Consider the following 16,486-nt stretch of genomic DNA (forward strand, 5'->3'; position numbering starts at 1 on the left):
ATTAGAGTGCCCAGTGAAATAAATATACGTAACACGCGAAGACTTGCTTAAAGGGATCCTATATGACTAACGACTTCAACCCAAATTTATTTTTGCAAAGATCACTTTGTTGTAAGTCTTACTTAATAACTTATTCAATTTATAAAGAGAAAACGATATTTTTTTACGTTTACTATGAGTTTTTAGAAATATATAAAAACTAGCTTATGCTCGTGACTTCGCCCGCGTGGACTTCATAAATTTCAAACCTCCATTTAACCCACTCAGGGGTGGAATTTCAAAAAATCCTTTCCTAGTGGATACCTTCTCTTTACCTACAAAGAACACACCCGCCAAATTTCATGTATCTAGGACCAGCTGTTTAGATGTTTAGGCTGTGCGTTGATATATAAGTTAGTCAGGACTCTAAATTTTATATATATGGATACTACGTTAGTCCCCGCGTGACATAGGGATGACATTTCTTTGTTTACATATTTAATGGACGTCACATCATGGCTGACAGCGTTTTCTGCGTTTCAAATAAAAATAAAAACTGTATTTTTTAAAATTGGATTTATATATCCATCCTGCGTTTTTAATAATTGTTATTGATATATTTCGTTGTCTTTAGCAAAATACTATAATAAATAATGATTTATTGGACGAAATTAGATATGAGTCAAGTAGCCTATTACTATACAAATCATGCCCGCGTGGAATGGTGCCAAGAATACTGGCTGCATTTCCGCGCTGGACAGCCAGGCTGATCCGTTGCGCAAAAAATGAGCCTCATCTGTCACCAGATGAGGCTATCTATTTATTTTAGAGTAAAAAAGTCTCTATCCCACTCCTTACCTATATAACGTACAGCTAAAGAGAAATGGCCGGTTTGCGTCGGGTATGAAGTTGAGATTTCTTTTTTTTTCAGATTAATGTATTCTTGCTTGTTTCAGTTCGCGAATATTTTTTTCAATCAGAACTCTCGTTTCCCTGTTGTTAACTTAACGAGATTACTTAAGCTTTATAGCTCTGTCATTTAAATTAAGGTAGCTACTTACTTAGGTAATTTGTTGAACAGAGAAGTGAAAGTTGGAATTTTATTATTAAACTTTTTTAAATTTGACGACCTCCCTGGCGCAGTCGTGAGCGCTGTGGTCTTATTAGTGGGAGGTCCTGGGTTCGATTCCTGGCAGGGGTTTGGAATTTTATAATTTCTAAATTTCTGGTCTGGTCTGGTGGGAGGCTTCGGCCTCGTGAATGGTTGAGCCGTGAAAAAGCTAGCAGACAGACAGACAGACACACTTTCGCATTAATAATATTAGTATGGATTAAAAATACTTTGAAACGTACATGAAAAATTAAATGTTATTGTCTAAATATATAAAAAGAAAGGTGACTGACTGACTGACTGATCTATCAACGCACAGCTCAAACTACAGGACGGATCGGGCTGAAATTTGGCATGCAAATAGCTATTATGACGTAGGCATCCGCTATGAAAGGATTTTTGAAAATTCAACCCCTAAGGCGGTGAAACAGGGGTTTGTAAATTGTGTAGTCCACGCGGACGAAGTCGCGAGCATAAGCTAGTCCAATATAAATTACCTATATCAAAGTACCTGAGCTCAATTGAAACCACCAATAAATTCGTAAATTACTCTCCCCAATTTCGATAACTAATATTGCAATTCATTTGCACATAAACTCGATTGAAATAGGCGATACCTAATTTTGCGAAATATCGAATACCGAGCACAAATTTTATCCGATGTTCCGTCGTTGTACACGCCGAGAACAATATTCAATGTACAAGGAGATAAAAAAGAATAGAACGGCTATAGCTGTTCAATCCATGAAGACGCGCCCCACTATTTTTCGTGTGGGGAAACCATGGGTGCGGTAGTCTTTACCTAATTTATCTTCTTGTGTGTGTGCCCACATCGCTGATCGTTGCGTTACGACTTACGATAGAATTTACATTCTAACAGTAGGTACATAGCACACTTGCATTGTAAGTGATTGGGACAAAGAGTGGGGCGCGTCATCACGGATTGAACTATCTATAATAGGCTGCATTTTATTTAAAAAATCGTTTAAATGCAAGTCAGACAGAAAGGATTTTTGAAAATACTACTGCTGCTGCTGTCAGCTTTCTTGTTGATATTGGGCATACCTGTACTATTTTACTTTACTAATGTTGGATACGAAAATTGGGATTATTAACTAGGGATATAACAATAGTGACCATTCTGATGTTTTTTTATAAACTAGATTTAGATCTTATCGCGGTTCTTAGCCATAGCTTACGGACGCGTCCCATAGTTTGTTTCACGCTTTAACCCCGTGTTTTGTTTATATATTTATTTTAAATAGTTGTAATACCTAGCTGTAAATTATTAACTATTCATATCTTATGTTTGGGAAGGCACTAGCCCCTAAGACACGGGATTTCCTAGTTTAGGGGTCAGGATTCCAGAGAGTTGATTACTGTACTAAATTGTTTAAATAAATAAATATTATTATTATTAATAATATTGATTAAAAAGGACAGAAAATTAACTTTAAATAAATAACCTAAAATAATTTGAGTGCTACTCTACAAATTTAAACACAATACGCAAGATTGGTACCTAAAGTCACGAGGTTTGACAGTTTAAAATTAAATTAAGAATGGCACTGATTCCGTTGTCTTTCTCTAAACTAAATTTAGAGTATCTGCATCCTTTTCTTTTAACAATGCTAAAAAGGGACTGAACATGAACTTTACATTTAAAGACTCTAAATTTTAGTGCACGCTACAAATTTAAACAGTAGGCTCGCGACTGTGCGCTTTAATCACGGGTTTTACCATCTAAAAATTTAATTTAAAACTGTCAAACTGCGTCTATCCTTTTCAGATTACATTAGAAAGAAGAGGATGCGAATACTCTAAAAGTTGGTTGTGCTCAGAACGAGTACCAGTGTCTGTCCTTTTCTTATTAGTAAGAAAGTAGTAGTAGCTCTTTGTCCTATCTATAACTATTATAACTTTGAAATGTCTTTATCCATTATGATATGAATTGCTGATATGCGGTAATGAAAATGCACGTCAAGCGTGCATAAATATTTACGATATTTGCATTGTATTAATTTCTCTGATATTGTGTCAAAACTCTCACAAAAATCCGTGTGATTTGGTCATACGAAATGTACAAATATGTTTCTTTTTTAGAGATTCATAGTAAAACTTGCTTTAACGGTAAAGGGAAACAACGTGAGGAACGACATAGACTTCACACACCTTTGAGAACATTATGGAGAACTCTCAGGCATGCAGGTTTCCTCGCGATGTTTTCCTTTACCGTTAAAGTAAGTGATATTTAATTAATTAAAACACAAATAACTCCAAAAAGTTAGAGATGCGTTCCCGGGATCGAACCCCCGACCTCCGATTTGAAGGCGGACGTCCTAACCACTAGGCTATCACAGCTTCAGCTGAGCTGGCGTATATTACCACAGGAGTAAGGATAGTATTACTATTACGCAAATTTCTAATGCGCGTGGCCACCATTTTAGTGACGTCAGCACTAGACTGAAGTTTCGGGCTGATGGTACTTATATTTTTATTTCGGCTGGACGACTGAGATTTTTTAGACATTTTTTGAGAAAAAAACTGCAGCTGATATGTTCCAATGTTTTCAGCATTTCTACGGAACTTATGTATGTTACTTCTGACACGCATTTGACCAGTTTTTTTAATTCGATAAAATGCTAACGGACTGGTGAGTGGTGGCCTAACTTGGAAGGGGTATTGGCAGTTATAATTAAACCCAAACCCCTAATCGGGCTTTACGGGGTATCGTATCGGAAAGGTTAACCACTCTATACTAACTGCAGTAATAATAATAAATTTTATCTTCATTAAAATGCAAACATGGAAATAATAAACATTATTTGGCTACCCATAATCCCCATAGAATGCTAATTGCTAAAGGTCTCTACGTAATGGTTAAGGGTTAAACTGTCATTATACCTCTACCGACATTCTTGAACTAACTTTTTAGGTTTGCATTTAACAGTTAAATCGATTAGATTAAAATATCGTATATTTTTTTAGGGTTCCGTACCTCTGTCTGTCTGTCTGTCTGTCTGTCTGTCTGTCTGTCAAGAAACCTACAGGGTACTTCCCGTTGACCTAGAATCATGAAACTTGGCAGGTAGGAAGATCTTATAGCTGACATTTGGGGAAAAACTGAAAACCGTGAATTTAGGGTTAGATCACACAAAAAAAAATTAAATTGTGGTCATGAACTAATAATTAGTATTTTCAACTTTCGAAGTGAGTGACTATATCAAGTGGGGTATCATATGAAAGGTCTTCACCTGTACATTCTAAAACAGATTTTTATTTATTTTTATGCATCATAGTTTTTGAACTATCGTGCAAAATGTCGAAAAAATACGACTGTAGTACGGAACCCTCATTGCGCGAGCCTGACTCGCACTTGGCCGGTTTTTTTTGTTAAATTCTTAACCCACAGGGGTTTCTCTTCAAAGAGGGTGGTCTACAGTACTTACTAATTATAGAGTTGATTACTTAATTCTACTTAATAGACAGCTTATAACGTAAGGTAAGTAAAAATATAAAATTAGTAATATTACTAGCTGATGCCCGCGACTTCGTCCGCGTGGAATTAGGTTTTTTAAAAATCCCATGGGAACTCTTTTATTTTCCGGGAAAAATCCCGAAAATCCAAAAAATCACGTCAATCGCGACGCGATTGAAGGACTAACCAACAGACAAACACACTTTCACATTTATAATAAGGGTACTGATTATTAGTTTTTGTGTGGTGATGGTATTAAAGTTTTTCTTTTCTAAATTGCTTGCTTGGTGGCTTGCTTTTCCTACAGGTTTAGCAGTTGGAGGGTGAGCGGTGTATATTTCATGCTGCATGTTGCACCATACAGATTAGTCTATAATAGGGATCAAGTATAGCAAATTAAGCATAATTTATGGTTCCTTGTATTTTATTAGTCATTTAACACAAATAACTATATATTTTTTTATTCATTATAGGCAAACGCTTGACCGCAATCAGACCTGATGGAAAGTGATGGTGCGGCCTAAGATCGGACGCGTTTACCTACAAGTTGCCTATTCACTCTTTTTTTAAAGATACCCGGGTTGTAATTGGTAGGAAACACATATCGTTGAAGAGTATTCCAAACCTTAGCCATGCGTATGAGGAATGATGACGCAAAGCATTTCGTGCGTGTAGATGGGATGTCGACGACATAAGGATGGAAACTCGCCCGACACGACGTCTTAAAATAGTGAAGAGGGGACACGATCGAAAAGTTCCTGAGCACACTCTCCGAGTTCCTTTTTTATTTTTCAGGTACAGAACCCTAAAAACGAACGATCGGTAGATGTAGATACAAAACGTGTGCCGTTCAGGCTCGGGTGACATATTGTGGAAACTGCACTCGAATAAATCATCTACTGTACCTACTTGATACAAAGATCTGCTAGTTCTAGATACAACATTCTACAAGGCATATTTAATATTATATTATTGTATTATACAATCAAACATGAATTGGGTATTTGCCTACTTTTGAATTTGATAAATATTATTACTTTATTATAAACTAGGATAAAAACAATGACGTACACTAAAAAGATTTACAAAGCTACAGGCATTTTAATTTTGGAGTGGGAGGGTCTTCTATTCCTCTCTCGCAAAACGAAAATTTGTATGAAACCGCACGAAGCTACTATGGCATTAGTAGGTGTGACGTCAAACTGCTGTATCGCTATCTCTGTCTAATCAGAAACATTTAAATGCTTATAACTTTTTTGTTATTTGATCGATTTAATTAGTTTTTTCAGTTTACGTCATTATTTTTATTGTAGTTTATAATAGAGTAATAAAAAATTTGGAGTCAGATACCCAATTAATTATTAAACCCAGCTTTATATAATATCTGTCAACGGCTTTACTCACGTGTTTAGTTGACGTTAGCCCGATTAGGGGGTTATTTTCAGGGTTTCGTACCTCAAAAGTAAAAATGGAACCCTTATAGGAATCAGTTTGTTGTTGTCCGTCTGACAGTCAAGAAACCTACAGGGTACTTCCCGTTGACCTAGAATCATGAAATTTGGCAGGTAGGCAGGTCTTATAGCAGACATTTGGGGAAAATTTGAATTTGTGGTTCATCATCATCATCAACCAATAGACGTCCACTGCTGGACATAGGTCTCTTGTAGGGACTTCCACACGCCACGGTCTTGCACCGCCTGGATCCAGCGGCTCCCTGCGACTCGTCTGATGTCGTCCGCCCACATTTGTGGTTACATCACACAAAAAAATTTAAATTGTGGTAAAATTTAATTTTGTTTTTGATGTTTTTTATTTTACCCTGATGAACCCCAAAAATTGAATATTTCATTTACTTGAAAGAAACTTCAGTATTCTATACATCCGTGTCCCTAATAGCTCAGCCTATGTGCTCGAGTAGGTATATTTATACAAAGGATAGCAGGCTGCCTCTGATCCATTCTTTCATGAATTATGGCCCGCTAGAGGAAAATATGAGAAAATATGTTCCTACTCGCCGTATTTCGCCTCACCTTTCTGGGAAACAAGATAACAGGGTAGGCAAGATTCTGTTGTACAAAATTAGTAACACTGAGGCATAAGAGTATTTTTCATAATAATGTTAAAGGTATTTTATGTTGTAGCTTTTTGATAGAATAGGGGACGGAAATATACTTAGACTTTAGAGAGTTTATTAATATTTCGGTGGATATAAAGATTCTTGCTTGGCTGCAAAGTCTATCTACTATGCTGGCCAGATTCATTCACACAATCACACTCCATTGAGAATATAGTGGAGAACACTCAGGCATGCAGATCTCCTCATGTTTTCCTTCACTGTTCAAGCAAAATGATGTGATGTGAAATTGATGTGTGTGTAAATGTGAAAGTGTGTTTGTTTGTTGGTTTGTTGATTTGTCCTTCAATCACGTCGTAATGGTGCAACGGATTAACGTGATTTTTTGCATGGCTATAGATAAAGACCTTTAAAGTGACATAGGCTAATTTTTATCACGGAAAATCAAAGAATTCCCACTGGATTTTTAAAAACCTAAATCCACATGGACGAAGTCGCGGGCATCATCTAGTAAAAGGAAAAAGGTGACTGACTGATGTATGAACGCACAGCTCAAACTACTAGACGGATTGGGCTGAGGCATGCAGATTATGACGTAGGCATCCGCTAAGAAAAGATTTTTTAAAAAATTCAACTCCGAAAGGGATAAAATAGGGGTTTGTTTGAATAAATAATTCATTCATTCATTGAATTGTGTAGTCCATCCGGACGAAGTCGCGGGAATAAGCTAGTCTATATACAAAATAATAATGTTGGCGTTGAAAATTTTGCTCTTTATCTAGTGCCAACGTCCACATTGTTATCTTCACTTATTAAAGAAACCAGCATCTTTGCCTCCACTACAAGCTGCTATTGACTAAGAGCCCGTGATAGTCAGACCTTCGTTATTTTATAAACGCTGAAAGTTTCTCTGCGTGTTGTCCCCAACCAGAAGGAATGATCCGCGACTTTAAAGTTTAGATCATGGGGGCTTTGGCAGATAACAAGAAACAAAAATGTTAAAAAAAATATGTTAAAGACACTAAGTAGGTAAGTGTCTAGCAATGCATGACGTGATTTCTAACACTATTCTGAAGAAAATATGAAAAACCGGCCAAGTGCCAGTCAGACTCGCGCACCGAGGGATCCCGTACTGCAGTCGTATTTTTTCGACATTTTGCACGATATTTCAAAAACTATGATGCATAAAAATAAATAAAAATCTGTTTTAGGATGCACAGGTGAAGACCTTTCACATGATACCCCACTTGATTTCTCACTTCGAACATTGAAAATACTTATTATTAGTTCATGGCTACAAACATGGCTAATTTTTTTTGTGTGATGTAACCACAAAACCACGGTTTTCAGATTTTTTCCCGAATGTCTGCTATAAGACCTACCTACCAGCCAAACATGATTCTAGGTCAACGGGAAGTACCCTGTAGGTTTCTAGACAGACCGACAGACAGACAGACAGACAAACAACAAAGTGATCCTATAAGGGTTCCGTTTTTTCGTTTGAGGTACGGAACCCTAAAAATTACACTTTATACTTTGACCAACACAGGAAGAACGATCAGCGAACTATAATAATATTATGTCGTGGGTGTCGTACAACCGATAGACGTTAGGGTCCCAAAGTGCTAGAATGGCGACCTCGCTCCGGAAGACGCAGCGTTGGAAGACCCCCCACTAGGTGGACGGACGACATCAGATGAGTCGCAGGGAGCCGCTGGATCCAGGCGGCGCAAGACCGTGGCGTCCCTACAAGAGACCTATGTCCAGCAGTGGACGTCTATTGGTTGACGATGATGATGATGATGATGGGTATCTGGCGATGCATGACGTGATTTCTGATACTATTCCGAAGATAAAAAAATATACTTTATACTTTGACGAAAGATTTTATACGTCTTTGTTACCTGTTATCTACCAAAGAGCTTTAGAGCCTCAATAGCTCAACGGGTAAAGGAGTGGACTGAAAACCGAAAGGTCTACGGTTCAAACCCGGCCCGTTGCACTATTGTCGTACCTACTCCTAGCAGAAGCTTTACGCTTAGTTGGAGAGGAAAGGGGAATATGAGTCATTTAACATGGCTAATATTCTTTTAAGCCGCAGATCGTTTTCCCTGCGATGGGTACAATACGCAGAGAAACTTTCAGCTTATATAAAATAACAAAGGTCTGGCACGCGCTGGCTCTTAGTCCATTATCAAAGAAACCAGCATCTTTGGTACAACTATAAGCTGCGAGGAGCTCATAATGCAAAGCCCCGGGACAACCTTGTTAACTTATTATGGTAATTGCCTCGGTACATGGTTTTATATTTTACTCTGTGAATTTCGCGAAATTTTTCTTTTCACAAGCAACTGAAATTTTCTTGCAACTAGATATCTATGTAATATCTGTCCCGGCTTTACTCACGTGTTTAGTCGACGTTAGCCCGACTAGTTTCGAACCCATCCGGCGTCCTTTTCAAGGGAGTCAGTTCGCGCACGCTCACTCAATGAAATCATGGAAATCACATAGATATCTATGATTGAAAACTATGTCTTAATTAAACTAACTGCCTACTTATCAATAGCATTAAATATTATTTTTGTGGGGTACTAACTGACGCCCGCGACTTCGTCCGCGTGGAATTAGGTTTTTTAAAAATCCCGTGGGAACTCTTTGATTTTCCGGGATAAAAAGTAGCCTATGTCACTATCTATACCCATGCATAAAGTCATGTCAATCCGTTGCACCGTTGCGACGTGATCGAAGGACAAACCAACAAACCAACAAACAAACACACTTTCGCATTTATAATAAGGTTACTGATTCTGTGAATTTCGCGAAATTTTTCTTTTCACAAGCAAATAAAATTTTCTTGCAACTAGATATCGATGATTGAACACTCCTTAATTAAACTAACTATAATACCTACTTATCCATACTTATCAATAGCATTATCATTTTTTAGGGTTATAAATAACCAGGTAATGCCCGCGACTTCGTCCGCGTGCATTTAGGTTTTTAAAAATCCCGTGGGAACTTTTTGATTTTTCGAGATAAAAAGTAGCCTGTGTCCTTCTCCAGGATGCAAGCTATCTCTGTACCAAATTTCATCAAAATCGGTTTAAAGAATGGGTCATTATATGGGATAGACGGACAGACACGCTTTCGCATTTATAATATTAGTAGTTTGTCGTGAGAGGTAGCTCTGTCTGAACGGCTTCGTCGAATCTCTGTAATACAAGTCCCGCAAATCGCTATTGCGCTGGAACCATCTCTCATCGAAATGACGTCATTTTGACGTCAGCCGAAATAAAAATATAGGTACCATCAGCTCGAAACTTCTGTTCGCTGACGTCACTAAAATGGCGGCCACGCGCATTAGCAATTTGCGGGACTTATAATACCAGTATTACTATCCTTACTCTGTGGTAATAATATTTAGTATTCCCTGATAATATACTCCAGCTCAGCTGAAGCTGTGATAGCCTAGTGGTAAGGACGTCCGCCTTCTAATCGGAGGTCGGGGGTTCGATCCCGGGCCCGCACCTCTAACTTTTCGGAGCTATGTGCGTTTTAATTAATTAAATATCATTTGCTTTAACGGTGAAGGAAAACATCGTGAGGAAACCTGCATGTCTGAGAGTTCTCCATAATGTTCTCAAAGGTGTGTGAAGTCTACCAATCCGCACATTGCCAACATGGTAGACTATGGCCAAATCCTTCTCAGTCTGAGAGGAGACCCGTGCTCTGCAGTAAGTCGGCGATGGGTTGATCATGATGATACTCCAGCTCATATACAGGGTGATTCAAAAGACCGTCCCGAAGCTGTACATAAGGGTATAATCTACATCATAAACAGTTGTCCGCAATGGCTGAGTGGAGCACAATGAAAGTTTTCTAATAAATCATGGCAGCCTGTGGACGAGACTTAGGGACCTCATTTACACCGAAGCGTAACCAATTAAACCACTCATCATGATCAACCCATCGCCAGCTCAATACAGAGTGAGGGTTTTGGTGTGTAAGTGTGGATTGGTGTGTAAGTGTGGATTGGTAGACTTCACATACCTTTGAACATTATAAAGAACTCTCAGGCATGCAGCGACACCAACGCGACAGCAGTAGCAATGCGACAGTTCATTTGCTGTCTCTCTTCGTCGTCCGCGTGGACTAAACAAATTTCAAACCCCTATTTCACCCCCTTAGGAGTTGAATTTTCAAAAATCCTTTCTTAGCGTACGCCTACGTCATAATAGCTATCTGCATGCCAAATTTCAGCCCGATCCGTCCAGTAGTTTGAGCTGTGCGTTGATAGATCAGTCAGTCAGTCAGTCAGTCAGTCAATCAGTCACCTTTTCCTTTTATATATTTAGATTAAAAATAAATATGGAATTTACGATACGCGCCGGTGTATAAGACGGTAACCAAAAACGAGTGAATGATCCCTTTTGTCCGCAAATTATCCGCGAGTCTGTTCGCTTCTCTTCCACAAAACTAAACCCATTTAGATAAAGTTGCGGAGACAAATAACAATTTTAAACTACTTTTGTCTAAAAATTCAATGGTAACTTACTAAAGTCCGTACGACTGCAAAACTAATAACTTATTTTTACCACATGTTTCCGCCCCTCTTTTATCGTGGTAATTTTTTTTTTTTTTTATTAAGAATATTAGCCATATTAAATGACTAATATTCCCCTTTCCTCTCCAATTAAGCGTCAGGCTTGTGCTAGGAGTAGGTACGACAATAGTGCAACGGGCGGGATTTGAACCGTCGACCTTACGGTTTTCAGTCCACTCCTATACCGGTTGAGCTATTGAGGCTCTAATTACTTATTAGATATGTATTAAAGGTGAATTATACTTCGAAAAGTAAATTTTATTAGGTATAGCACCTAAACAACTATTTGATTTTCAAAAAGTGTAAGTTGGTACATAACTACCATAATATTTTGAAAAAATAAAATAATATTTGATTGGACCAATTTCATGGTATTTTCCCCGGATTTTAAAATAAGCTAAGAGAAGAATGTTAATTTCTTCTAAATTGTAGCATTGTACATAATTATTATCCTCCAAATGGATGAACCGTCCAATTTGTATATTCATATCTGAAGGACTATAGGATTCTTCAGACAATGAGATATTCTGTGTACCTATATTCATTATTTGTTAGTCTGTCATCAAGAAAATCAGTCTGTTTGGACATCTGTCTATCTTGTATAAACATCGATGTTGTATAAATATTTGACCGAATATATTATACCGAATGGCCAAAAATTTTGCCCTCCATTTTATTGAAAGCCAATTAATTAATTGGTTCAGACGAACATTTCGTCGATTGAATTTGTTTTTAATTAGAGCAACAAGTGTAGCAGTAACATTGTTTAAAATTAATTGTTTATCTTTCACAAGATTGTTACAACAGTAAACAACATCTCAGAGATCTTAATAATGAAATTGAGTTAAAACAACTTTGAAAATAATAATTTATTTACTTTTTTTTACCCGACTACGGCAAAACCGAAAGGAAGGACTATGATTTTATTAGTCTATACAATATAGGTATGTATGTGTCTAAACTACTAAGCCAAATTTGATGAATAAGGTCAATCGATTCCTTTTTAGGTTTCCGTAGCCAAATGGCAAAAAACCGGAACCCTTATAGATTCGTCATGTCTGTCTGTCTGTCTGTGTGTCTGTCTGTCTGTCCGTCCGTATGTCACAGCCACTTTTCTCCGAAACTATAAGAGCTATACTGTTAAAACTTGGTAAGTAGATGTATTCTGTGAACCGCATTAATATTTTCATACAAAAATAGAAAAAAAACAATAAATTTTGGGGGTTCCCCATACTTAGAACTGAAATTCAAATATTTTTTTCCTCCATCTATGGATAGGTCTTCAAAAATGATATTAAGGTTTCTAATATCATTTTTTTCTAAACAGAATAGTTTGCGCCGGCGCGAGAGACATTTCCAAAGTGGTAAAATGAGTCCCGTCCCCCCACCCCCCTGTAACTTCTAAAATAAGAGAATAATGAAACTAAATAAAATATATGATGTACATTACCATGCAAACTTCAACCGAAAATTGGTTTGAACGAGATCTAGTAAGTACTTTTTGATTTATCGTGTAAAATGTCGATAAAATACGATTGTAGTACGGAACCCTCAGTGCGAGAGTCTGATTCACACTTGGCCGGTTTTTTTTTCAAGTTGTCGTCGAAACAAAGTTGGCTGTATATATATTTTTTAATTTTTTTAATATAATGCACACTTAATAGAACAATTTCTATCTCGCCAAACTGCACATCAGTTTATCGGTGAGTTTGCGCTCATAGTGGATTAACTATTATTATTTTTATAAGTATATTTAATATTAACTTCACTGTATTCAGTTTGCGAAGGATTTCTTACTAAAAACTATACCAAATACCTTTTCACATCAATTTAATAAACCAAAAACACCAACAAAAGGTAAATTCCCAATTAATATCACGTAATTTCTTACACCACCGAAGCCGGTCGGTTCAATATATCAGCTAGATTTAATTAAAAACCCGTAGCCCCAAACTTATTGGACTATCGATAGACAGGAAGGCGGTCGGCTCTAAATTAATTCCGTGCCATTTGTACAGTGTAAACGGAGCTTTATTAAAATTGGGTGCTGAACGCAATTTCTGGATAATACAAATAGCAGATATTGCAATTTATTAATAGGTAGTTTCATCATCATCATCATCAACCAATAGATGTCCACTGCTGGGCATAGGTCTCTTGTAGGGACTTCCACACGCCACGGTCTTGCGCCGCCTAAATCCATTAGCTACCTGCAACTCGTCTGATGTCGTTCGTCTACCTAGGTCCTAGTGGGGGGCCTTCCAACGCTGCGTCTTCCGGTGCGATGTCGCCATTCTAGCACCTTGGGACCCCAACGTCTATCGGTTTTACGAACTATGTGCCCTGCCCATTGCCACTTCAGCTTCGCAACCCGTTGTGCTATGTCGGTTACTCTATTTCTGCTACGGATCTCCTCATTTCGGATTTGATCACTTAGATAAACTCAAGCATAGCTCTCTCCATCGATAGGTGGTTTACTGAGCTTTTATTTTTTACTAGCTTATGCTCGCGACTTTGTCCGCGTGGACTACACAAATTTCAAACCCCTATTTCACCTCCTTAGGGGTTGAATTTTCAAAGATTCTTTCTTAGCGGATGTCTACGTCATAATAGCTATCTGCATGTCAAATTTCAGCCCGATCCGTCCAGTAGTTTGAGCTGGGCGTTGATAGATCAGTCAGTCAGTCAGTCAGTCAGTCACCTTTTCCTTTTATATATATAGATATATTCATATTTAGTTACAGCGGCAATGGAAATACACATTCTGTGATTTCAGCGCTCTACCTATTATGGTTCACATAATACAGCCCGCTGACAGACAGACGGACGCACGGCACCCTTCGTGTACGGAACCCTAAAAAAGAATTAGTTGAAGATACAAAATTAGTAAATTACCTAATGATTTTAAGCTTATTTTGTGGTTTAACGACATATTTTAATGTAGATAACGGGCACATCATACCACGATTAGTTTGGTGTTTTTATTTGACGCTTTGTCTGTCCCGACGACAGAGATAACGCACTCCAAAACCGCTATTCCTTTCTAAAGGTCGATGTACAATATTTCCTGCCGGGTACCGTACTAGAAGTTACGCAATAATACCAAATGTTACCAGTCTCTTTTCCTCCATTGGCAAGATATTCGCTTCACAATAATTCTCCTGCAAAGCACACAACTTCTGGCGTTGATGATTATAAGACCGTAAGAGTTAATCAAACTTTAGCTGTGTTTAGTCATTTGTATTGCCAATCTGAGGAATAGAACCCCTACTACTGTAATACTATTTTACTAAACCGTGCCAATAGTTAACACTATCATTTTTATTCACGAAGAATTTGTGAGAATTGAGAGCACTATACAACGTTAGTAATTTTAGTTAACGCGAAAACCGAAACACGTCATTTTCAAATAAAAATATTTATAAAAATTTCAAAAATGTTTAATGAGAATTTACGAATTTATAAGCTTGTTGTGTTGAGTCGTTGTCATCACAAAAACATGGTCACCCCAAGCGAGCGGCTATGAGCGAACGAGACAGCTGGCTCGAATCAGCTGGTGCATGCGGTCATTCAACTAGGTGTCTAAACTTGCAGGTAAAGTATTTTTTGGTCAAAATAATATAACACGTTGTAAAAATGATTGCAATTGATTCTGTTACTGATTCTGAACAAGCTACTTTCAGGTTTTGCGTATACTAAAACAAACGCTGTATTCACAACTAGATGGTGCCCGCGACTTTGATTTTGTCTTTGACTCCGTATCATCATCATCATCATCATCATCAATAGACGTCCACTGCTGGACATAGGTCTCTTGTAGGGACTTCCACACGCCACGGTCTTGCGCCGCCTCGATCCAGCGGCTCCCTGCGACTCGTCTGATGTCGTCCGTCCACCTAGTGGGGGGGTCTTCCAACGCTGCGTCTTCCGGTGCGAGGTCGCCATTCTAGCACCTTGGCTCCGTATATGGGTTGCAAACTATCACTGTACCAAATAGCTGATGCCTGCAACTTTGTCCGTGTAGCCGTAGGTTTTTAAAAATCCCGTGGGAACCCTTTGATTTTCTGGGACACACACTAACCTATGTAAGTACCTATATCCTCGGTATGCAAACAAGCTACCTCTGGAACTTTCAACAAAATTGGTTAAGTGGATGGCCCTTAAAAAGCTAGTAGACAGATAGACACACTTTAGCATTTACAATATTAGTATAAATGAGTTAATGTTACTAAAAATAATAAAATTATGTTGCTAATCAGTAATGTGATTTTTAAGAAAACTATTAATTTTTCCTCTAATTCCAAACTCAGCCGTATTTAATCTCGTGCAAAACGTTTAGTCGAACTTGAAGACTGTAGTAGGGGTACAATGAGAAACAACGCGATACAACAGTTGCGAACTTTTCGAATCAGACTCACAACATTGCCACCATGTTCCCACAATCTTTTGATGTATCGATGGAACTATTGTTATTACCTCGCATTACTGCGTCGTGCTACAACTTCGCGAGGTGGTAAATCAATTTTAGTTTTCGTTTGTTCTATACCTATTCTTTCATAATTCAAAGTCAAAATCAAATTGTTTATTCAAAGTACGTAGATACTAGTGTACACTTTTTGATTGTCAATTGTTGGGTTTGTAAGATCACTACCCCTATTATAAATGAGAAAGTGTGTTTGGTTTGTTGGTTTGTCCTTCAATCACGTCACAACAGAGCAACGGATTGACGTGATATTTTGCATGGTATAGTCAAAGACCTGGAGAGTGACATAGGCTAATTTTGATCCCGGAAAATTAGAAGAGTTCCCACGGGATTTTTAAAAACATTATTCCACGCGGACGAAGTCGCGGGCATCAGCTAGTAATGATGTAATGGTGATGATAATATTAAATTGACTAAAACTACCAGGTTCCCAAATGCGCCCGGTCTGTAAAGAAACCCACAACAGACTCAATCAATTATTCTGTTACCTATCACCATTTCACTTATTGGAACTATCAATGCTGTTACATCAACTCATTTTTTTTTTATTTTTTTTTAAGAATATTAGCCATGTTAAATGACTAATAGTCCCCTTTCCTCTCCAACTAAGCGTCAGGCTTGTGCTAGGAGTAGGTACGACAATAGTGCTACGGGCGGGGTTTGAACCGTCGACCTTTCGGTTTTCAGTACACTCCTTTACCTGTTGAGCTATTGAGGCTTCACTCATTCCCAAGCTTTCTTGTTTAAATAATTCTTTA

General features: G+C 37.9%; 1 protein-coding gene across 1 annotated transcript in view; it reads left to right on the forward strand.

Moving 5' to 3' along the window:
• Positions 1-10,001: 10,001 nt before the first annotated feature.
• LOC138402244 (uncharacterized) overlaps positions 10,002-16,486 on the forward strand; it is a 175,860-nt gene continuing 169,375 nt past the window's right edge. Inside the window, exon 1 of the mRNA XM_069498132.1 lies at positions 10,002-10,030. The gene's annotated coding sequence lies outside the window, so the exon portion shown is untranslated. The remainder of the gene's footprint in view (positions 10,031-16,486) is intronic.

This window comes from Maniola hyperantus, chromosome 4 (assembly GCF_902806685.2).
Source record: "Maniola hyperantus chromosome 4, iAphHyp1.2, whole genome shotgun sequence".
Taxonomy (NCBI): domain Eukaryota; kingdom Metazoa; phylum Arthropoda; class Insecta; order Lepidoptera; family Nymphalidae; genus Maniola; species Maniola hyperantus.